This window comes from Lissotriton helveticus, chromosome 4_1, assembly GCF_964261635.1.
Source record: "Lissotriton helveticus chromosome 4_1, aLisHel1.1, whole genome shotgun sequence".
NCBI lineage: Eukaryota > Metazoa > Chordata > Amphibia > Caudata > Salamandridae > Lissotriton > Lissotriton helveticus.
The window spans coordinates 223,826,901-223,853,593 of record NC_136063.1 but is presented as its reverse complement, the minus strand read 5'-3'; positions in this window follow the sequence as shown (position 1 = coordinate 223,853,593).

The following is a 26,693-nucleotide window of genomic DNA, read 5'->3' as shown; positions in this document are numbered from 1 at the left end:
TATGGAGGTACAAAAGGGGGTGGTGATGGATGGAGCATCTGAACCAATCAAACACTCACACCCAGTCAAAAGATCTGGGTTTGATCCATCACCGTTCTTTAGCCCACTCTGCCACCCTGTATGGAGCCTAAAACAGGTAATTTGCCTCCTTCCGATTTACAAAGAGGATTAAAAGGAAGAGTGGTATATTTACCGTTAGATTTAAAGAAAAATATTGAAACTATTGGTGTAGACAGTGTAGAAAGTGGACCTCTAGTTATTCTTCTTGACGGTGTGCCAACTAAGAATGAGAACATCTGGCAGGAGTTACTGGATGTTAGGAAAGTGCAAAAGGCAACATTGAATTTGATAAAAAACAATACATACTATAAGAATGTTTATATAGGAGAAGAAGAAATAATTTTAGAAGAAGATACTGAAACATCAAGTGGACAAATTGAAAAAGTGGACATGTTAAGATGTGAAGAAATCTATGAACATTATAGTGTGCATTCACTTCATTCAAAAGAAGTGATGCGAAACACAATTGATTTGTTCCAAATGAAAAAGGCAAAAGGAAGTCCCATAAGTGTATGGGAAAATAGCTTGGAAGCTCGTTGTTTTCCACAGTTGTTCCCAACTGGAAAAGGAGGACGATATGATGAACGTCCTGTGCAGATTCCTGCATCTGAATATGGGACAACACGATTATATGCAGAAGATCCAAGATTTCAACAATGTATCCCTTATATATTTCATCTTTTGTTTGAAAGTGACTTGTTTGGACTTTCATATGCAGTCAACCATATTCTAAAATCTGGAATACATCTGCAAACTGTATCTGCAAATTACTTTATGGATAAAGTGCACCAGAGAGATGATCATCTAGAATCTCAGCTCATTAATCTGATGGCATGTCAGCGTGGGACTAATGAATATTAGTACTGTCGTCATGGAGAACTGAAATGTATGCTATGGAATTTAGGAACTCCAACATGGTTCAATACCCTAAGCTGTGATGAGTACGCTTGGGATGATTAGCTAGAATTTCTTCGACAGGCAAATTTGAATATAAAAAACATTGAATACAAGACACCTGGAGAATTGTGCTCTTTGGATCCTGTTAATGTATGCAGGTATTTAAATCATAGATTTGAGGCTATGATGTCTTTTATCTGTAATAAAAAAAATCCTCCTCTTGGAGAAGTTGTGGATTTCTTTTGGAGAAAGGAGTATCAAGCAAGAGGTGCTCCTCAGATACATATGCTGTTATGGAATAAGGACGCTCCCAAATTTGGAACAGATGCAGATGATACTGTTTTGAGTTTTATTGAAGCATATGCAACAGGTGCTGTACCCAAAAGCAACCCAAGAAAACAACTTAAGAGCACAAGTGTTACAATTCCAAAGCCACCAATGTGGAAAATACTGTTGACAAAAGTACAAATCTAAGGACAAGTTCTACACCAAATGTCTTTTCGGATTTCCACGTCCTGGAAACTCGAAAGGAAGAGTGAACAGTTTTATGTCATCTTTGCGACATACTATCACAAGAAAGTCTCCAAAAAATACCTACAACTGAAGAAGAAATGAAGAGTCAAAATACATAACTGACTACAACCCAGTCATTTTGTCCATGTAGAATGCTAACCTGGATATTCAATATGTTGCGGACACTTCCATTGCTGTAGCTCGCTATGTAACATCTTATATTACAAAATCAAAAAAGACAGAATTGAAAGAAATTTGGGAAGAGATTTCTCACGAGAAGACTCTAAGAAATTATACAGTTTCAGTTTGAAGATGTTATCGCATCGAGAAATCGGAGCATATGAATGCTCAGATCGGTTATCATCGGCAAGTCTATACACCAAATCTAGAATAATCTTTTTTGTGAGGATAGGTCTTGCAGCAATGCAAAATTCGGTAGTGAAATCTGTTCAAGAGATTGAATATATAGAAGAAAAAGATCCACAAGGTACAGATATTTTGAAAACAAATATGTTGGACACATATTACCCAAACAAAAGTCATCATCTTGAGAACATGTGTCTCTATAAAGTGCTGCAAAACTACACTTTTAAACAGAATACTACGGAGAACATCAATGATGGGGAAAATATGGAGTCATTGGCTCTGAAAGATGTTTGTGGAAACAAACAAAAGAAAATTTGATTAATCACAGGAAGCTGAGTTGTGACACTGCTGATAAAAGGGAATTTACTATTTAGCTCTTTTACAACTATTCAAAACATGGCATTCAGAACTGGAATTACTTGGAGATTTCCAGAGCTATGAAGATTCCTTTAATGCTTGTAAAGATAGCATACAATGCAGTGCTTTTGCAAATTATGTGAAAATATTGAACAATGAAATTAATCAAGAAGCTACAATTGCAGGTGAGATTGCTAGAGACAGTTCTCAAGACAGTGAAAGTTCTGCTGCGCATAGTCAAGATCCACTAGGACAACCAATTGTTGAGAACGAAGCAGCAATCGCCAAGAATGAGGTGGAAACAGCAATGTATCAAGCTCAAGAAGATGTAACAAACTTAGGAAATTTGGAAGAACAACTAAATGTTGAGCAGAAAGAAATATATGAGCAAGTGAGACAACAGATTGGGGATGGATTACTTCATGAAAAAGAAATAGTGCTCATGTACCTCATTTCAACCTATCCGAATGTACGCGAGTGGACAAGCTGGAACAGGAAAACGTTTTTTTATTAAAGTAATTACAAGTTATCCACAGGGAACAGCTGAGTAGCATTTGTCTTGTGTTGTCACTGCTCCAACTGGGTTGGCAGCACACAACATTAAAATAATTACTTTACATCGTTTATTAATGCTACCAGTAGAGCATGAAAACAAATTGGAATATCAGGAGCTATCTGGAGAAGCTTGCTGTGAAGTTTCAAGAGTCTTGAAGAAAATGAAACTTCTCATTATTGATGAGGTAAGCATGGTCTCAAACTTAATGCTTGCCTTTGTGCATTTAAGAATGCAGCAAATTATTAAAACAGAGTATGACGTATTATTTGGAGGAAAACATGTCCTCGTTTTTGGAGATCTACTGCAACTGACTCCTGTAAAAGGACAACAGGTTTTTAAAACACTTATGCATGAAGACACCAGAAAGTCTCTGGGTAGTGTTGAAAACGTGAACATTTGGTCATATTTTGAATACAAAGAACTCATTACAAATATGCGACCGGCAAATGATGTTGATTATGGAACTATTCTCCAAGATATAAGAATTGGACTACTGACAGAACATGGCAAACAGGCTTTACAGACTTGATTACTTTCCAATTTGTTTCCAAATGAAACTATAGTTCCTGAGAAAATATACAATGGAATTGCAGATAAGAAATCTGCTTAATGCCATCACTGCATGGAAAATGAAGAAATATTAAATTGGAAGCCATCGATAAAATAGAACATGAAGTAATCACTATTATTTTGAACAAAATTGGATTCTTTAGAAAAATCAATATCTAAAACTGCTTGTTTAGAAAAGAATCTTTATGCATGTAGGAACTGTCGGATAATTTTAAGGCATAATTTGGATGTAGAAAAAGGTTTAGTTAATGGAGCAATGGGCAAAGTTGTGGATTTTCCTAATTATCAAAAGAAAGATGGTATTGAATTCTTAAAGATTAAATTTGATCAGATTGAAGAAGTGAAACAAACTGGTGGTGTTCTGTTTGTTTTTCGCTTGTTAAAGATTTATATGTCTGTAGAAAACAGTTTCCATTTTCTCCGGCATATGCACTGACTATTCATAAATCTCAAAGTTTAAGTGTTGACAGTGCTTTGGTGAACATTGGAAGTACTGTGTTTAAAGAGGGTATAGCATATGTTGCTTTGTCCAGAGTCAGAACATGTTCTGGTTTATTTTTGATTGATTTTGATGATACCAAGATTACAGCAGATGCCAACTGTGTCAAAGAATACAATAGGTTAAGACGAACATACGCTCCTTATTTAGGTCAATATCCTGTATTTGAAAAGCATGTAGTTGCTCGAAAAAGAAGTTATGAAAATATCTGTACTGAAGGTTTAGAGAAGGGAAAAAAACAGGAAAATGTTGTGATTGCAAGCAAAAAGAAAAAGGACACTGTTGAAGAGATTGTTGGTTGTCAGTTTGGTGTCAACTGCTATGATAATGTAGTGGTCAATGTTGGTTTTTTTCTTGAAGGTTTGCAACAGCAAATTATGGAGAATCAGGAAAAAAGATTTTGTTCTTTGTTACATTCTCTTTATGAAAAATTGAGAACAGATAAAAGTAAAATACAAAGCGTTTCTGATGTTAGTAATCTTTTGGATGTATGTTCTGGGTTCTACACAATTTACACAAAATATCCAACAAGATGCTCAGGAGTTTCTGATGTATATAGTTACAGAATCGGAAAATAAAGGTGTAGACATTGAGATATTTTTGGCCTTTGTAATGAATGGGAACATCAATGTGAAAATTGTATGTATACGTGTAGCACTAATGTAGACACTGAAAGATTTTTATATTTGACATTACTGGACTGCAAATCAGTGTCTTTCAGTAAATTAGTTAAATCTGCAAACCGAAACATGTAGTGTAGGCACTGCAAATCAGAAATGTTATCAACATTTTTTATACAAAGATATGGAAAATATATAATTTTAATGATGAAAATTCGACACTTTAATAAAACATTGTGTTGCTGCACAATTATCAATATCTGGAAGGACTTTTGTAGCAGTAGCAATAATTTTCCACAATGGTCCTTCAATAACATCAGGACATTATACTGCATATCTCAAAAGTGAGAAAGGCTGGAGTCTTTGTAATGATGCTGAGTTGGTTTTCAAAAGTTTGCCTTTCAGTGATGTCATCAGTGATGTCACTGACCATGTCATGAATGATGTAATATGTGACATCATCAGCAGTGGATTGCGGGTGCGCGATATATAGTTAGTGCAACTAACTATATATGGAATTTCAATGGTTTTGTGTGAGTAAAATAAGGTTTTTTAAATGCTAATTCCTAACTATATATGGTCTATAACCTATGGTTTTTTCAGTGAATTTTCAAGGTTTTGTAAATGCTAATTCCTAACTAAGGGGCTCATTATGATAGCGGATAATCCGCATACTCCGGGCCGGCGGAAGCCACCGCCGGCCCGGAGTATGCGGATTATCCGCCGCAGTGACTTGGAAGACCCACCGCCAGATTAGGATGGCGGTGGGAGTGCGTGTGGACCAGCGGCGGACGGCAGGTCTGTCCGCCGCTGATCCGCGGTGTAAGGAGGGATATTTGGTGACGGTGTCTGCAAGACACCGTCAACCAAATCAGGATTTGCACAAACACATGCTTTTCCGCGGCGGTTTTTCCGCCGTGGAAAAGCATGTGGACTTTGGCTTTTGGGGGCCCGTTGCGGGCCCCCAGGGTGTCGGGGGGTGGGGGGTGCACATGGGGGGTACCTATGGTACCCCCCAACATTTACATGCACAAAGCGGCAGGCACCGCGCGGTGCCTGCCGCTTTGTGCATGTAAATGTAAAACATGCAGTTTTAACATTGCGGCGGGCGCTGCTTCAAGCAGCACCCGCCGCAATGTTAAAACATACAGGATGTGACCGCCAGGGTGGCGGTCACATCATGATTTGCACAGAGGGACCGCCGCTGCCCCTGCGGACGGTCCCTCCACCTCTGGGGTGGCGGACGGACGCAAGTCCGTCCGCCATCCTAATCGCCCCTTATATATGGTCTATAACCTATGGTTTTTTCAGTGAATTTCATTGGTTTTTTAAAAGCTAATATCTATAGCTGTAAAATGTATTCTTCTTTAAATCAAAACATATATTTTATATGTTTATTAATAATTTTTTTTATTATTATTTTTTTTGTTCGCTCCCGGTTCGCGAACCGGGAAGCTTCCCGTTAGCTCAATTTGATGCCGCGACCCGGTCCGCGAACCTGTAAACGTTCCGTTTGCGCAACTGCCGCGTTAGAAATCAACATCGTGACGCGTCGCGGAAGCGCGACGTATCAAGTTGTCGCGTAATGCGTCTTATGACGCGCCGCGTTAGCGCACCCGGAAGTGCTCCGGTACGCGAACTGAGACGCGAAGCGCAGCTCCCCGGAAGCGATCCGGGGCGCATCGCGAAAGCGCGACGTATCGCGTTGCCGCGTAATGCGTCTTATGACGCGCCGCGTTAGCGCACCCGGAAGTGCTCCGGAGCGCGAACCGAGGCGCGAAGCGCAGCTCCCCGGAAACGATCCGGGGCGCGTTTCGCAGCGCGTAACATAAGCGTAACAGGTCATGTGACTTGTTAATAAAACTTTTCATTGGTTCATTTCACTTTTGGTTTCCTAATGATGTAAGGCTAGGTCAGGTGACCTAAATATAACACTTTTCATTGGTTTAGAACTATTTTTTTTCCCAAATGATGAAAGCCCCCACCTTTTTTCTCACTCTGACTTTCAACTTTGTGAAAGGAAGACCTATTTTGCTCAGTGGAAAATGGCTTCACTAGTAGCTGCAGCTGGTGCACCCCCACCACCACCACCACCACCATCAAGGAAGAGAGGACCACCTCCACAGTTCCTTGCCAACACAGAGGAGGAAGAGGATCAAGAAGAGGAAGAGGAAATACAGGCACCACAGTTTTTACAAGAGGAGCCCCGGGTATCTCATCATAAAAATAGTTTCATTTGGCAGTTTTTTTCTTTTCCTGAAGGACAGAAAAAAGTTAATGCTCGGTATGTCACGTGCCTGATATGCAAAGAGGACTTATCTAGAGGCACAGATAAGAAGTATAGTTTCGGCAACTATACTATGCACCGTCACATGCAGAGGTGGCATCCACTAAATTACAGCCGGGCAGAGATGCGTGACCTTCAGGACAACCCACCAACTCCTGTGGCCAGGACATCGGCACAGGTATATCTGTCGGGGCCAGAGGCACGGGAAACAGTGCCAAACATTCAGGAAAACTTTGTCCACATGAAGATTGTCTGTATATATTGCGGTACCTTACTCTCATGTGCCAATATGAGCATTAACTTAGTAAACAGAGCATTTGAAAACCACAAGTGCTCTAAACGCCCCCAAAAAAAAATATTTTTTTTGCTCCTGTTGAGCCCTTTCCAATGCCTGTTTTTTGTTGTTTCCCCTCCAAAAAAACCAAAAAAACCATAAAATTGTTCAAAAAATACAAAAAAAACAAAAAAAGTTCAGAAAAATAAAAAAAATATAAAACAACAAAAACATTAAAAAAAAGTTCTTTTCAGAACTACCTCCCCTTTATAAAAAAATTGCTAGAATGTTTAGCACTCTGGCAAGCTCTATTTCTTTTGGTTCGCTTCCCGGTTCGCTCGCCGGTACGCGAACCGGGAGCGAACCAAAAAAAATGTTTAAAAAAAAAAGAAGAGTAAGTATAATGGAAGTAAACAGAGAGTAATGTTAAAAGAAAGACAGCTATAGAGACTAAACCAGAGATACTGTTTAATAGATTTATTTACCGAAGAAAAGATGGAAGAGGATATAATTGTGAAAAACAAAATAGATAAGGAAGTGAAAGAAAAAAAGGAGAGTAGAAGAATAACAAAGAAGAGTTTCTTAGAGAATGTGAGTGATTGTTCAAAATAAGATTAAAACATGTGGAATAACAGAGAGAAAAAACAGAAAGCAGAAAAGAAGAAGTAACAGAAAAAGAATAATTGAAACAGCAAAGAAATGTAAATAACATAGGGCCATATTATCAACATAGGCAATAAAAGTTTTGCAGCTTTTATCGGCAGAAATGTGTCGCTAAAGCCGCTTTTGCGGCAGAAAATTGCCACTAAAACCGCTTTTGCAGCAGTTTTCTGCCGATAAAAACAGCAATAATTTTATTGGCTGTGTTCATAATATGCCCCTTAGTGTGCTTCAACTACACAGAGAAAGCATAATGAACAAGTAGTGAAAGAGTGATCAGTCAAAGACACTAAGAGTAATAGAGACGGAGTGAGTGAACAAGAGTGAGGAACTATGAGAAGAGAGGGACTGAGAAAAGGAGTGGAAGGAGTAGAGTAAGTAAGTAATAGAGAAAGGAATGAGGGAAGTAGCAAAGGCAGGAAAGTGAGGGGTTAAAGAAATGAAGCAGTGGAACTAATAGTAGTTAAATGTGATAGAAATGTAATGAAAAGAGTACAAAACATTTACCTTATAATTGTCGTTAACTTAGTCACTTGTTATTTTTATACTTTCAATCTGTGAAAGAGAGAACAAACATTTGAAAAATATTAAAACATGTATTTAAAAATTAGAAAAGACAAGGGAAAAGATTGAAGGACAAACAGTTTTTCAACAACTTTGACACTTACAGAAGCTTCTGCTTCTCCAGGCCCCCTACACAGTCCTAAAGATATACATTTTAAACTAACAGTATCTTGATGCAGATGAAGTGAGGCCTATCTTGGAACATGGTGCATCTTTTGCACTGCTGTTGTCTCACAAAAGTGACGCAATGGCAGTGCAAAAGAGGTGCACAATCATCATAAAACTGTTCCTAACATTTTAAATGATTGTTTCAGGATGGCAATAAGGTGTGTCCTATCCAGACGTTTGTTTCAGGTGAGGCCTACTCAGGGTTGCAGATCAAATTTAGCCTTGTTGAAGAGTACAGAGGAGATAATACATGTGCAGGCCAACCAATAAAGTTCAGACTTCCTCTGTTTCCCTGGACAGGCCTAAACTTCATCTGCACAATTTGATTCGTAATGTTACGAAACACAGGTAATGTATTTGAAAAATGTGCAATTTCTTTTGCTCATTTCACAATCACATCACTTGTGTTTCCTTTGGTTAGGTATCTCATTGTGCAGATGTAGTCCAGCATATGAAAGAGTACGCACTGCATGCAACAACTTTGACACTTACTGAAGCCTCAGCTTCTCCATACCCCCTACACAGTCCTAATTATATACATTTTAAACTGACGGTATCTTGCTGGAAATGAACTGAGGCGTATCTTGCAACATGGTGCATCTTTTACACAAAAGTGACGGAACAGCGGCTTAAAAGAGGCACACAGCCTTCATAAAACTGCCCTTAACATTTTAAATGATTGTTTCTAGATGCTGATAAGGTGTAACCTATCCAGAGATTGGTTTCAGGTAAGTCCTACTCAGGGTTGCAGATGAAATTTAGGCTTGTTGAAGAGTATAGAGGAGATAATACATGTGCAGGCCTACTAACGAAGTGAGTCATGCCCACTGCACTCTTGAACAAATGTCAGACCTCCTCTGTCTCCTGGAACAGGCCTAAACCTCATCTACACAATGTGATGTGTAATGTTAGGAAACACAGGTAATATAATAGAAAAACGTGCAATTTTTTTTGCTCATTCCACAATCACATCACCTGTGTTTCCTTTGCTTAGGTATCTCATTGTGGAAATGTAGTCTATCATATGAAAGACTACATAGAATGTGAGCACTGTATGCAACAACTTTGACACTTACAGAAGCCTCACCTTCTCCATGCCTCCTACACAGTTCTAAATGTACATCATAAATACAAACAGTTCAGAATTAATTATACATGTTAAATGGTTTATTTTTGCTGTTCTCAGAATGTATCAAATTTCACTAAAAACAGTGACTTGAAGGTATTCATCATATAACAGCGGGGAAAAAAAACACAATCAAAATGATTGTGTTTAAAAAACCCATATAACATAACCAATCAGAAATCAGAACTCCTCAAAAGTAACTTACTTTCCATGACGTCGAAGGATGTCCTATGAACAGCTTACACTCGGTTGTGCTGTTTATATTTTCAGCCCGCCACTTTCTGAAAGAAAACCTCCATCGTTTTGAGAAATATGTTACATACAATAAATGACTTCTCGCTCTCTACCACACGTTTCCACAAGGCCAAATCATGTAAGAGCCATTTATAACTCTTGGAATTCTTGTAAGCAAATCCCGTCATTTTCTATTTCCGCAACTTTCAGAAAGAAAACGTTCAAGATCACTTTCACAATCCTAGACTAGTAATATCTTACCCTTCTTGCTCACTCATGTTCTACATTTCCTATGACACTGATACTGCTTACTATGAAGCAGACTTACACTACCTCTATGACTACTACAATTATTTAATTCTCTACATCACTTTTAATCACAAAGCAATATAAAACAGTAGATAAAGTTATATCAACCCCTAGAATCATTATACGCCAGTTACCTACCCTAAATTCTCTTTTCTGAAAACAGAAAGTAAGAATATTTTTAAGTAAAAAGGCAACATTGTATCGTAGTCAAATGGCAATAATTTCCGAAACAGCAAATTTTTTTACATTTTCAATAAGCTGTGTAATAAGCGGATCTTGTCAAATGACCATCATGCCATATAATAGCTGCAGTTACAAATGTTCTTCCTAAAATCAACGACTGTGTAGCCACAACATTTGTAATTAAAGTTGAAGACTTACTTTCATCAGGTTTATATAGTTGGATTTTTAAAATGACATTATAATCAAAAGTTTGGACCAATAATCTAGACAGCATTGCAGACTTACATTCCCTCTACTCCATGTTTTGATTGGCTGCTTGAATTAGCTTATAAAAAGAAACAGTTTTTCTGAACTCATTCAAAGTGCAGTTATTTTTCCATGACGTCAAGTGTTATGGTAAGAAGACTGTTTGCTTTGGGAAATACTCTGTTGTCCTTCAACTAATCTGTGCCCACCACTTTCTGTAAGAAAATCTTCTTTTTTTCCAGGAACTATTTAATACTCAAAAATAACTTATGTCTCTGTACTACACTTATCCTCAAGGCCAAATCGTGTAGGAGCCATTAGAACCTCTTGAAATTCCTCAGAGCACATCCCGAGATTTTTTCCCTAAAATTTTGGTTTTAAAAACACCAGGTAAGAATTTTTAAGGTCATACGGCAATTTTTTTTTTAAAGTTAAAACAGAATCGTTGCAGAATGACCAGCCGCTTCTAGACTTTAAATAAGCTGTGTAATGTCCTGATGTTATTGAAGGACCGTCATGATATATAATTGCTGCAGTTACAAAAGTCCTTCCTGATATTGACAACTGCGAAGCTACAAATTTTTTAATTAAAGTTGTCAATTTTGTTCCATCAGGCCTACATCGTTGGAACATTAAAATGACATACTGGCCATATGTTCGTATAAATAATGTTGACATCATTTCAGATTTACATTGGCTACACTCCATGTTGTGATCAGCTGCTTTTACTAGCTTATTAAAGGACACTGATTTACTGTCTGGCAAAGTTAAATATATAAATTTTTCTGAGTCTACACTAGTAGTACTTGATACCCTACAGTTCTCGCAGTCATGCTGCCATTGATAAGAAAGCCCAAACAGGTGATCTACATCTACACCTTCAGCATGCAATACATCAAGCATATACATTAAAAACTCCTGACAATCTTGCTGAATATTTTGAGAGAATTGTGTTTGACCTGAACATCTGTCTAACAGATTTCGAATTTCAGACACACTTTCTATTTTTGTTCTATCAGTGCTACATTTCTCTAACACAGAATTTAACAAACTGCAAAATCTGTGATCCGAATTGACCACAATTTCTTCTTTTACATTTTCTAGAGAAAACAAAACATTAACCACTACATTAGCATAGCAGTTGACACCAGAACTGTTTTCAAATTGAAAACCAACAACATCTTCAACAGAATCCTTTTTCTTTCTGCTTATAATTTCCGGTTCATCGACTTTTCGTCTTTATGCTACAACCTCCCTAGTATTGGTCACATTTCTTCGTTTCCGGCCTACCACACGTTTCTCAAACAAAGGATATTGAGGCAAATGTGGCGCATACTCTCTTCTTAACCTATTGTATTCCTTAACACAATCTAGATCCGCACAAATGTTTGTGACATCACACTCAATCAAGTACAATCCCGATAAAGTTCTAACTCGTGACAATGCCACATATGCCATACCCTCCTTGAACACAGAACTGCCAATATTCACCAATGCACTGTCTACACTTAAACCTTGTGATTTATGGATTGTCACCGCATATGCCAAGCAAACAGGAAACTGCTTACGGCGAACATATAAGTCTTTTACAAGCAAAAATCTAGCAGAACAACGACCAATTAGCTGTACTTCCTCAATGCCATCAAATTTAATTTTTAAAAATTCAATTCCATCTCTATTTATGTATTTCACAAAATCAACAACATTACCCATTGATCCATTTACCAGACCTCTTTCAACATGTAAATTCCTTCTTAAAATTATACGGCAGTTTAAGCACACATTCAGAGTCTTTTTAAAACCTGCAGTTTTAGATATAGTCTTCTCTAATGAATCCAATTTTGTTTTCAAATTCTCAGACAAAATAATTGTTGATCCCATATGCTCTACTCTGTCAATAGCTTCCAGTTTCACAATCTCTTGGTTTTCTAAATGCAATATTTTGTTGTTGAAGATGGCACATTCTGCAAGAGTTGGCATCAAACATATTCCAGATTTCTTCTCAGTAATTTTCTGAAAAATATTCTCAGGCACAACGTCTTGTTCTGGATATAAATTTGACAGTAATCGTGCATGTAAAGCTTCTTTCCCATGCTCGGTCACTTTTCCAATTCTAACATCTTGTAGAATATTCTTGTAAACTTCATCCTTCGCCTGACGCATATTTTCATGCAGTTCAGCATAATTGAAGTTTAACCATATATTGACGTTGCCAATGCTCCCTAGGCACTTCCTGGTATCTTCATGCGTGAGCATTTTGAACACAGGTTGTCCTTTCACTGGTGTCAGCTGCAGAAGATCTCCGAAAACAATGATGTGTTTGCCACCAAATAACACATCATACTCTGTTTTAAGAACTTCTTGCATTCTCAAATGCACAAAGGCAAGCATGACATTGGAAACCATGCTTACTTCCTCAATGATAAGAAGTTTCATTTTCCTCAAGACTCTTGAAACTTCACAACAAGCATCTCCAGATAACTTGTGGTATTGTAATTTGTTATCATGCCCCACTGGCAGCATCAGTAGATGATGCAAAGTAATACCTTTAATGTTATGTGCTGCCAGTCCAGTTGGAGCGGTGACAACACAAGACAGTGATGACTCAGTCCTTTCCTTCAAATAACATGAAATTGCTTTAATGAGGAAACTTTTTCCAGTTCCCGCTTCTCCACTCACGTACAGTCGGACAGGCTTCAACGACGTACATGAGCACTCTTTCTTCTCATGACTTAATCCATGATCAATTTGCTTGGTAACTTTGTCATATATTTTCCTCTGCTCAATGTTGAGTTGTCTTTCTAAGTCTTCTAAGTTAACCGCATCCTCCTGAGCATGTGCCATGGCTCTTTCCACTTCATTCATGGCAGTGGCAGCTTCATTTTCGATAACAGGTCCTCCTAGTGGATCCTGACTCAATGAAACAGAACTCTGACTGTCCTGAGAACTGTCTCTGGCAATCTCGGCTGCAATCGTTGCTTCCTGCTCGATTTCCGCATTCAACATTTCTACATATTTGGGAAAAGCAGGACATTCTATGGTCTCCTTGGCGGCAGTGAAAGAGTCTTTGTAACAGAGGAAATCTCCAAGCAGTTCCTCTTCTGCACGCCAAGGCTTGAAAAGTTGCAAAAGTGCTAAATAGAAAAACTCCTTTTTTTCAGGAGATTCGACACTCAATTTTCGGTGGTTTACCAAGTGACATTTTCTTTGCTTAACCAGACATCGCTCACTTCCTATTACAGCATACACTCCTTTATCAATATCTTCTTTGATGTTCCTCTTGAATATATAATTTTGTAGAACCTCATACAGACAAACATTCTCGAGGTGACTGATTCGATTTGGATAATATGTATCCAACATGTTGGTCTTCAAAATGTCGGTACTGTTTGGCTCCTTTTCCGCCAAATACTCAATTTCCCGCACAGGTTTCAGAACTCGATTACGCGTTGCAGCAAGACCAAGACTCGCCCAAACGATACTCCTAGATTTGGCATAGAGACTTGCTGAAGACAAGCGGTCAGAACATTCGTAAGCTCCGATTTCTCGATGTGACAACATCTTCAGACTGAAACTGTACAACTTCTTACTGAGGCTCTTTTCATGGGAAATGTCCTCCCACATATCCTTAAATTCTGTCTTTTCTTTTTTGGTGATGTAAGATGTCACATACCGAGCCACAGCCATACAGTTATCAGCCACAAACTATATATCCATGTTAGCATTCCACATGGACAAAATCAGTGAGTTGTAGTCGTTGATGTAAAATCTTCAAATTGTATGTGTTTTTAGGTGATTTCTTCATCACATTATGTCGCAGCGAAGACATCAAACTGTTTACTCTTCCTTTAGAAATCACCGGTCGTGGAAAACCGAAACGACATTTGGTGTAGAACTTGTCCTTGTTTCTGAATTTACGACGACAGTACTTTCCACAACGATGGCTTTGGAAACGGAGAACTTTTTCTCTTAGGCTTTTCTTCTCCTTTGCGTTTGGAACAGCACACGTAGAATACTGTTGTATGAAACTCATCACTAAGTCTTCTGGATCTGTTCCAAATTTAGGTGCATCCTTGATCCACAGCAGCATATGTATATGAGGAGCACCTCTTGCTTGGTACTCCTTTCTCCAGAAGAAATCCAACACCTCTCCAAGAGGTGGATTCTTCTTATTCATGATGAAAGACATCATAGCTTCAAATCTATGATTGAAGTACCTGCATACATTGACTGGATCCAAAGAGCACAGTTCTCCGGGTGTCTTGAATTCGATGTTTTCAATGTTTCCATTTGCCTCTCGTAGAAATTCAAGTAAGTCTTCCCAGCCATACTCGGCACAGCTCAGAGTGAGGAACCATGTGGGAGTTCCTAAGTTCCTCAGCATACATTTTAAATCACCATGACGACGGTACCAGTACTCATTAGTACCACGCTGACACGCCATGAGATTAATCAGGTGACAATCCAAAATACTGTCTTGGACATTGACTTTATCCATAAAGTCACTTGCCGAGATGTTTTGCATCTGTATACCACTTTTCAAGATGTGGTTCACTGCATATGACAGTCCAGACAGATCGCTTTCAAACAGGAGATGAAACAAATAGGGAATGCATTGTCGAAACCTAGCATCTTCTGCATACAATCGTAAAGTCCGGTATTCAGAAGCAGGAATTTGATGAGGTCGCTCATCATATCTTCCTCCTTGACCTGTTGGAAATAGCTGTGGGAAACACCGAGCTTCCAAACTTTTCTCCCAGACACTAATGGGACTCCCTTTGGCTTGTTTCATTTGAAACAACTCAATAGCATTCCCCATGACTTCCTTGGAATGCAAAGGATGAACACTATAATGTTCATATATTTCTTCACTTTTAGAGGATTCTACTTTCTCAATTTGACCAGCACACAAATCGCTATCCTCTTCCTCACTTACTCCCTCTTCTGCAACATATACATTCTTATAGTACTTATTATTTTTTTTCAAATACAATGTTGCCTTTTTGACTTTCCTAACATCCACTAAATCTTGCCATATTTTCTTATTCTTTGTCGGAACCCCATTAACTAAGATAACCAGAGGTTCCTCTTCCACTTTTTCTACTCCAATTGTGTTAATGTTTTTCTTCAAATCTAGAGGCAAATAAACAACTCTTCCCTTTAATCCTCTCTGATAATCTGATGGAGGCAATTTCCCTGTCTTTGGCTCCATTCTTACAATAGCCTGAAAGGGATGGATACTTTGAATCAAAATAGATTCATAAGTATTTAAATCCTTCAATTCAGAAGGAATCTCAACCAATTCCAGATTATTACGAACCGCTCTAGCAGGCATCTGGTTTTGATTTAATTTGTTACAACAATAAGTACACACACGTAGATCCGATCCCAAATCAAAACAATTTTCTACCATCAAGTATGTTGCGAAATCCTTCCATTCACTATTATTTTCCCTTTCACTTTTCGCATATAAATCCACTAACTTAGTCTGATTCTTATAATAAGTGCGTCGACAACACACACAAGTGAAATTAGGCCTCTCACTTGATTTAACCTGAAACGTGGCAATTTCCTTCTGAAAATTATCTGTACTGGAAACCTGTGCACTGTCTTCCACATTACCCTCTTCTTCTGGGTCAATTTCAACATTCTCCTCTTTACTTCCAAAGTAACAAAACTCAATTTCTTCACAAATATTCTTCACATCTATTTCAGAACCATGCAAAAGAGCAGCGCATAATTGTTTAAGCATAATTGCTGGACTCTTAGCATAATACAACATTCTAACTAATTTCCTCACTTTATTATGATGCACTGCTAGCATCCTGAAATGATGAAAAACACTCTGGCATACTCTCCTGGAAAGACAAGCCAGTGAATGACCATGCAAACCTGTCACTTCTCTCACGCTGCAAGGATCTAATTCTTGTAACAACATCATTTTCTGCTTCAAACTTTTCTTATTAAATGTCCGTACAAAATCACAAAGCAAATTGATGGAATCCTGTCGTACACTGCAACTACTACTACACTTCCAGGTGTACACAGGACCCTTAGGACGTCTTCCTAAAACCTCATTACCTAACACCTCCTCTGTCTCTGTTGTCACAAGTTTTTCTTTTTCAACTGGACAACCATCTTTCACCTCATAAGCTCGACCGCTGGTGTCAACTGCATGCACCAAATCATTATCCTGGAAATAACTTTCCTCATTGAAAAATGCCTCACAACTTGAACTATGCATCCATTCTCCGGAAAAAACTTCACAAAAATTACTACGATTAACTATTCTCTTCCATCTACTATTTCTTTTGAAATCATAAATTGCCTTGTTTAGCTTCCTAATTCTATTGATTATCAAAATAAATGACTTTCGTTTAATTTCAAATGCCTGATCAATAACTTTCTCAACTTTTTTTTTTCTCTTATAAAAAACCACTTTCTGTTGACCTTTCTTAATATTTTTTAACAAATTGCCAATTATCCTGTTGCGGAACATTCGTTTACGAATGTCCCTAAATTGTTGTTTCCTTCTACTATCATGCACAGAGTTATCTCTTGCTCTAGCAGTAACATTTTTGATTGGCCTTTCCTTTCCGTTTAAATTGCTTCTCTTTTTCTGGACTAAAACATTTTCTGTAGTACTACTTTTTTTTCTACAAATGTTTCTTATGAATGTTTTCGTGGTCTTACCCGGTGCTTTCTTGGTGACTTGACAAGTTTTTTTTGTAGAGGACTGCTGCAGTAAATGATGGACCTGCTGTCTTTGACGTTTTGTAGCCTTTCTAATTCTATCCTTAGTTGGCATTCTGAAATTTTGAAATGATCTGCAGTTGAATCTGTGGTAAAATATAATAAAAAATGTTATTAACCACTATTACCAAACAGTAAATCAATAACAGTCATCAAAAACTTAACACACTACTTGTTATTTTTACATAGAACAATTTTTAGTGCATTGGCAAATTTAGAAATCACAAATAGTAGCAAAGAAATTGAATGCTTCTACATTTTACCTGTGTTGTTTTATATGTGAATCTGAACTAATTTTATGAGCATATTTTAATATTTTATTCAAGACACTACACATAACCTTTTTTTGAAGGTGTGTTTAATTTTAAATGAAACGGTTTACATTTTTACTTTTCATTTCTTGTTATTTTTAAAAATAAATGTTTATAGTTCCATAGGCTCAAGCAGGTCAGCTTCCCACCCTATGTCATACAATTCTGACAAATCAGCATCCTCATCATGTTCTTCATCATCCTCAGGATTTAAATCATCCAAGGGATCTACTTCCACTGACGTTTCAATGACAAATTCAACGATAAGATCGCCATCAACTGATTGCTCATTATCACTCATGCTTGATGTTGTCGTTATCTTTAAAAAAAGAGAACAACAATGAGATGTTGCAGAGTAAGGCACAAATCTCAGAGACTATAATAGTAAAATTGTACAAGAGTATCATTTTGCAGCTATTATTTAGCCATGTCCAGCGATGTTGAAGAGGTGAGGCCTATGTCCAAGTTTTCAGTAAACAGGACTCATCTCTTCTTAACCTTGGATAAGCCTCACCGACTCTGTGTCCCCTGCACATACTTAAATGTAAAGGGGCAGATTTATGTTAACTGGCACATCCCCAGGGATGCACCAGTTAACGTGCACCGTTGCTCTGCCACCCATGGTGTGCCGCATTTACAATGTGGAGCACCATTGAGTAAAAACAGCACAGATGCGTCACGCATCTGTGCCGCAAAAGCAACACATTGCACGAGTCACGTCGTAAACACGACATGTCTACTGCAATGCACAGGAGGAAGCCACACATTGCATTGTGCTTCACTCCTTATGCCTGTTTCAAACAGCCATAAGGATTTGATTCAGCAATGCTATAAAGCTGACTCAGTGAAATCTTCTAAATTTCACTGTGTTAGTTTTACAGGGCTTTCATGCAAATGAATGCCCACCCTGCAACAAAACACCTATATGAAACTTGACGCAGGTTTCATGTGGCACAGGACTTTACAGCATAACACATCTGCCTAGATGCATCAAGTTGTAAATATATCACAACATAGCAAATATTTTGCTCCGCCGCTGCATCACAAAAGTGACGCACAGCGGCGCAAAAGAGGCACACACCTATCATAAATCTGTCCCTAACATGTTAAATGATTGATTCAGGATGACATTAAGGTGTGGCCTATCCAGAGGTTTGTTTAAGGTGAGGCCTACTCAGGGTTGCAGATTAAATTTACGCTTGTTGAAGAGTACAGAGGAGATAATACATGTGAAGGCCTACCAATGAAGTAAGTCATGTCCACTTCACTCTTGAACAAAGGCCAGACCTCTTCTGTGTCCGTGGACAGACCTAAACCTCATCTGCACAATGTAATTCGTAAACTTAGGAAACACAGGTGATGTAATTGAAAAATGTGGACTTTCTTTTCCTCATTTCACAATCACATCACCTATGTTTCCTTTGCTTAGGTATCTCATAGTGCAGATGGACTCTAGCATATCAAAGAGTACACATAAGTTGAGCAGTGTATACAACAATTTTGACATTTACAGAAGATTCAGCTTCTTATCTTGTTGGAGATGAAATGAGGCCTGTCTTGCAACATGGTGCATGTTTTACATCACTGCTGCATCGGTTTCATGTGGCACGGGACTTTACAGCATGACACATCTGCCTAGATGCATCATGTTGTAAATATGTCGCCACATAGCAAATCTTTTGCACCGCCGCTGCGTCACAAAAGTGATGCACAGCGGCGCAAAAGAGGCACACACCTATCATAAATCTTTCCCTAACATTTTAAATGATTGATTGAGGATGACGATAAGGTGTGGCCTATCCAGAGGTTTGTTTAAGGTGAGGCCTACTCAGGGTTGCAGAATAAATTTACGCTTGTTGAAGAGTACAGAGGAGATAATACATGTGAAGACCTACCAATGGAGTAAGTCATGTCCACTTCACTCTTGAACAAAGGCCAGACCTCTTCTATGTCCGTGGACAGACCTAAACCTCATCTGCACAATGTCATTCGTAAACTTAGGAAACACAGGTGATGTAATTGAAAAATGTGGAGTTTCTTTTCCTCATTTCACAATCACATCACCTGTGTTTCCTTTGCTTAGGTATCTCATAGTGCAGATGGACTCTAGCATATCAAAGAGTACACATAAGTTGAGCAGTGTATACAACAATTTTGACATTTACAGAAGATACAGCTTCTTATCTTGTTGGAGATGAAATGAGGCCTGTCTTGCAACATGGTGCATGTTTTGCATCACTGCTGCATCGGTTTCATGTGGCACGGGACTTTACAGCTTGACACATCTGCCTAGATGCATCAAGTTGTAAATATGTCGCCACATAGCAAATCTTTTGCACCGCCGCTGCGTCACAAAAGTGACGCACAGTGATGCAAAAGAGGCATACATGGCTATGTAAGTTAAATAATCAAAATCTAAATTTGCCAAGCACACATGGGTGTGTATTTACAAGAACCTTCCACCACGAGGAAATGTCTTTAATTTAAATGGGAGAAATAACATCAAAGGGACTCAAATGCCTTTTTAATGTACCCCAAGCAACCCATGAAACTCTAGCAGTACATATCAAGTAAACTAATTGATTTCAAAAATCGTTTTTAAACACATCATCTAAATCAATGATATACCTACATTCAAGGGGAAATGACTTAAAATGGCCTAAGACACATGAAAGCATTTTTTTAAGGTCCTTGCACCATTTCTGGGTCACTTTTAACATGGCTATGTTAGTCAAAGAATTAAAATCTAAATTTGCCAAGCACAGATGGAGGTGTATGTACAAGGACCTTGCACCACGGGGAAAGGTCTTTAATTAAAATGAGAAAAATAACATCAGAGAGACTCAAATGCCTTTTAAATATACCCCAAGCAACCTATGAAACTCTAGCAGTACATATCAAGTAAACTAATTGATTTCAAAAATCGTTTTTAAACACATCATCTAAATCAATGATATACCTACATTCAAGGGGAAGTGACTTAAAATGGCCTAAGTCACATGAAAGCGTTTTTAAGTCCTTTGCACCATTTCTGGGTCACTTTTAACATGGCTATGTTAGTCAAAGAATTAAAATCTAAATTTGCCAAGCACAGATGGGGGCATATTTACAAGGACCTTGCTCCACGGGGAAAGGTCTTAAATTAAAATGGGAAAAATAACATCAGAGAGACTCAAATGCCTTATAAATATGCCCCAAGCAACCTATGAAACTCTAGCACTACATATCAAGTAAACTAATTGATTTCAAAAATCGTTTTTAAACACATCATCTAAATCAATTATATACCTACATTCAAGGGGAAATGACTTAAAATGGCCTAGGACACATGAAAGCGTTTTTTTAAGGCCCTTGCACCATTTCTGGGTAACTTTTAACATGGCTATGTTAGTCAAAGAATTAAAATCTAAATTTGCCAAGCACAGATGGGGGCATATTTACAAGGACCTTGCTCCACGGGGAAAGGTCTTAAATTAAAATGGGAAAAATAACATCAGAGAGACTCAAATGCCTTATAAATATGCCCCAAGCAACCTATGAAGCTCTAGCAGTACATATCAAGAAACCTAATTGTTTTCAAAAAACGATTTTAAACACATCATATAAATCAATTATATACCTACATTCATCGGGAAATGACTTACAATGCCCTAAGACACATGAAAGCGTTTTTTTAAAACCTTTGCACCATTTTTGCATTACTTTTAACATGGCTATGTAACTCAAAGAATTAAAATCTACATTTGCTAAACACACATGGGGGCGTATTTACAAGGACCTTGCACCACGGGGAAAGGTCTTAAATTAAAATGGGAAAAATAATATCAGAGAGACTCAAAGGCCTAAAAACGTTTTTAAACACATCATCTAAATGAATTATATACCTACATTCATCGGGAAATGACTTAAAATGCCCTAAGACACATGAAAGCGTTTTTTTAAGGGTCACTTTTAACATGGCTATGTAACTCAAAGAAACAAAATCTATTTGTAAAACACTTGACACAAAGCAACATTTTAAATACAGAACTTTCTTCATAATTTTCTCCCTAAAGCATACTATTGTCTATCTAAATTAAATGAATCTTTTCTCACCTTAGCAAATACTTTATGAGTTTCAAAACAGTCTCAGAAACACACCAATTTGTCTTTAGCAGAGCAAAAGGTATGCACTCCAGAGTCTGCAGCTATGAAAAGCACAGAAATGCTGTAACTCATCACACATATCTCTCATGTCACCCAATCAAAACTCTTCCCTCACTTTTTTCAAATCAACACCCTTCCCCCTCTGCCCTCTCTGCCTTTTTTGCATAGCAACCACCTCCTGAAAGACCTCTGATGTTTGCAAGTTCACACAACAATGTTTCAATTGAACTCTGAACTCTCAGTGCACCTGCATATCCAGTGCAATCTTTCATTAAATGATTTTTTCTTGACCATTCAAATTACATCTTTCAAAGAACTCATCCATGCACCCTAACTTTCTGTTTTCAGCAATCAAAATCCACCAATCACTGCTACTGCTTCCTTAACACAGAAACTCCACAGTTTTTTTCATTTTAAACTCTTATTTTTCCAACTGCCATTTCATTGCCACACTTCATCTGACTGCAGCAGTACCTCCTCTCACCATGTTTTCTGTCTGGATTGTTGGACATAGTTACATCTACTGGGCTCAAAGGTATGCTGAGAACAGAAATTTACCTAACCTCAATTTACAAGATGTGGAAATTAAGTGGTTTGGCCACAGAGGATTAAAATGTCACCAATTGATACCATTGGTGAAAACCTTTATGCATTTGCCTAAACCTGACCTGTTAATTTTGCACTGTGGAGGTAATGACTTGGGCACTTTGACTGGTGTAGGTCTGGAAATGCTTTTAAAGGACACCTTTGAGCAATTGATGTCACTTTTTCCTCAAACTGCCTTGGTATATTCAAATATATGCCAAAGACAGAAATGGAGGTGGTCGAACCAATTTTGTCCACAAATTGAGAAATCGAGGAAGCATGTAAACAAATCTGTTTCAGCTTACATGAGAGACCATGGAATGGGCTCCATGTACAACAATAACTTGCGTTACTACATGCAAGATATCTACAGAGGAGATGGAGTTCACTTCTCAGATGAAGGGAACAGAGTTTTCATTCTGAATTTAAGACTGTGCTTTGGTACCTACTTATAAGTACCTAAATGTACCATAAACCCAAAAGCTCTTCTCAGAGCTACCCTACATCTGATCACTCTCAATTATTATTTTACTCTAACTTTTTTCACTAATTTTCAACAAAGTACGCTCCCCGGGGCGCTACCCGGTACGCGAACCGGAAGCTAACCGCGCGAAATTTTTAAAAAAAATGTTTTTTTTTCGCACATATGGGCCTCCTCAGCCATCCTCAGAAAACCTAGGGGGTCAAAATACGTCTACCGTGTCCCCTTCTACCCAGTCTGAACATTATGTGCCCTCCATCTTGTATCTTAATTCGACCGAAACACAAAATGGTGGACTCCCGTAACGCTTAAGGTTCGCGTACCGGGGCGCTCCCCGGGAAGCGCTCCATTAAAAAAGGTGGGAAAGTAATTTACAGAAGAAACCCTGGAGACACTTTCACCAAATATAGATTTGCTCATACTACATACCAATCCCTACCATTTTCACAAATTTGGTTGGAATTCCATTTAGCCATTTAGCCTGTAGACCTCTCTAAATACCCTGAGGTAAATTACTTCACAAAACACATCTGAAGTGTTGGAATTGACAACCAATTAAAATGTTACTTTCATTTTCTACGTTTTTTTACCTAACATTTGATTGGTTATGTACCTGAATATATATAAAGGAAGAGAATGAAACACAGCCATTTTGACTACTACTTCCTGGTGTACATTTCAATAGGATTTTCACTAATAACTTCAACTTCTTTTTAAAGGTAAGTTGTTATTTTAAAAAACTGAAGTATATTGTGCACTTTAAGTTAATATGGTAAACATTTTCTGATAGTTATATACTATCCATCTGTAGTAGTTATAGATTTAGATAGACTTCTCTGTTATAGTTATGGATGGAGTTAGGCTTCTCTTGTATAATTATGAATTTACTTACGTTAAATCACATACACTTTTTTATATTCCTACTTCCACTCTGATACTATACACTGCCCAAAGATAAATTCACTGTTAAAAACTGCCTATCTAAAATTAATCCCAACAGTGCCCTATCTCTACTAATATATATTTTTTTTATGCAAATTTCAGGCAAAATGGAAGGCGAACAGAAAGTTTCATTTGAAATTGTCCTTGCAGAGACCAACCAAGAAATCATTGATCCAAATGACATTGAATTTATGGATGAAACTTGGGACCAAGAACTACTGCAATGTGTGCAATCAGTAGATGTCCTCCTTGAAAATGAGGACATTTTACACACTCAAACATTACAAGCTATGTTCAATGAAAATAACGACATTTCAGACAGTGAAATGTTAGACATTTTATTAAATTTTGAAACACAATCACAATAATAAATAATTGCTTAAAAAATAAAGAAATAAAAAAAAATCAACAAAACAAACAATCAATTAACATCCAATATTTGAAAAGTCTATCATTCTTTTTTCCTTATAGTACGCTCCCCGGACCACTTCCCGGTTCGCAAACCGGGCGCTCCTCACGCAAAAAAATCAAAAACATTTATTTTTTTTTTGCCCCGCGGGGCCCTTTTAAAGCCTCCACATCAAACCTAGGGGGTCGAGGAGGAACTACTAGGCCCCCTTATGGTCATTTCCCCCTTTGTTTTGGCCTCCTCTTGTCTCTCGATCCTACCAAGAGACAAGATGGCGGCCGTTCCGGACTGTTTCGAATGTTGACAGACACCGGAGAGCCAATCAGCTTCGCTACGCGAAGTTCCGTTACGCGTCAAGTACGCGAACCGGAGCGCTACCCGGAACGCGCTTACAGATATATATCTTTTTTTGAACGTTAACGCCGGCTTTCTCATCGCAATTTCTCAAAGAGACCATTGCAATGAAAAATTTGACTGCCCACATTGAGAATCTCAACTTGATGTTGAAGATCGCAAACAAGGAAAACTCTCGCTGGGAGGTGGATTTTCCTGGCTCGCACTTACCAACTTGATGTTGAGACTTTCAGAACTTTGTGAGCTCCGCAGTGCAGAAAACCCCACAAACTTTGTGAGCGGAGCGTTTTTCACCACCCAGACTTAGTTTAATGCACTAAAACATGAATGAGAAAGACATGTTTTTGGAGCCCCATAGAACGCCACCCAATAAATAGTTGAAGTGGTGTAAAAGCTTTTAGGCTACTAACAGTCACAAAACGGGAATCCTGAGACACCATGGTGATCAGAAACAAATCTTTTTGTTCTCTTCAATCACGCACACACAGCAAGATAGCTTTTTTTCAATAGTTGCATCCTGTTTTACAACGCATCTTAAATAACCACACACAATATGTTTAAACCAGCACTAATTCCCATTGTGAACAAGAATAAAATGAACATTCCAAGATGTTTAAAATGTCATCAATAAATGTAATACCCTAAAACCTACTTCTATGTGCTACACTATGATAGCATGGAGTTTATAATAACTTGCACCTAGATTTTCTTAGGGAGTATGAGTGCACTGCATAACTTATGTTCAGCAAAACACTAATTATCAGGAGTCAAGGAGGCCTTTTCCCCTGTAAAAGGCAAACACATGTTCAGCATCAGCATCAGATTCTTCAGGGCTCAGGTTCGAATTAACCTTTCAGCAGAAAGTACAATAAGGCAGCATCTCTGACAAGCATGATTGTCTCTGACAGGATTTTGCTCATGTGAATCAGGAGCGAAGGACCTCTCTTGACAGGTGGTCAAGTGGCAGTCCTTTCACATTGTATCTTATCTAAGATGCAAATTTCAACATCACTTAGGAATGTTTGATATAAGCTGCTAGTCTAAGTGCATGGCTTCAAACATATAAGGTAAAGATATGACAATTCAGACTACACTGTTTTGGCTATTGTTCTTATTTGACCTTGAAATTTAGGTAACAAGAAACTTCTTTCAGACTGATGACGCATCAGATGGCGCATCAGATGATGAATAGAATCATATTGGTGCACCCCAAAAGATAACAATAAAGAACAAAGTCGAATAAATAAAACATTTTGCATCTTTGTTTTATTTCCCAAAATGTTGTTCCTTTTGCCATGTAAAATGATTACATTATTATATTTCTATTAATATTAATATATTAATATATTAATAATGTTGAGCTCCTAAGTGTTCCACATAAAAGTATACAAAAAAAGGATTTGATATAACAAATCATCCAGAGCTAAAATAACAATAACAAGATAAATTACATACAAAACCTTGAATGAATCAAACTTGTTGGACAGTACAAGATACAAGCAGCATGCTAAGACTAAATATGCAAATATGCAAATATTAGACCAATTTCACCATTCTATTAAAATACTAACAAGACATTGCAGATCGAACCGTACTGTTAAATTCTACAATAACTTTAGCTACAATATACAAACATCCTAAAATTCTATATATAATACAAAGTGGATTTTGCCCATAGAAAACCCCTCGCAAGGTATATGCAGTGCTATATACTGAGACCTGACTGTTACAGATGTCATTGTACATACTAAATTTATAACAGCATACAAGATAATTGAAAGTGCAAATGCAAGTATGGTACCACTATCACACATACTGTAACAGATTCTATTTAAAATATAAAATAATTTTTGCTCAGACAGACCCCAAGCAGAAATACAAGCAATGGCCTATAAAAATGCAGAGTTCATTCATTATTTGATGCAGTATACATAGCAGCATGCATGATGTTAAAAATGCAAGTGCGTAAGTACTATACCAATTCCATTAATCCTTTAGGGAGCCAACCAACTAGGATGCTGTAGTTCAAATTGTACCATTAGATACTAGCATATCACAGCCAACTACAGCACGTTAGTTTATCTCTAAAACATGTTTAAAAATGGTTTACATTTAAAACACACTTATCTGGAGGGGGGGGCAAAAGGAAATTTTGGGCCTCCTCAGATGTAGAGATGTTATATTTTAAATACAATGGTCTCAGCATTTGACTTCGTAATGGTT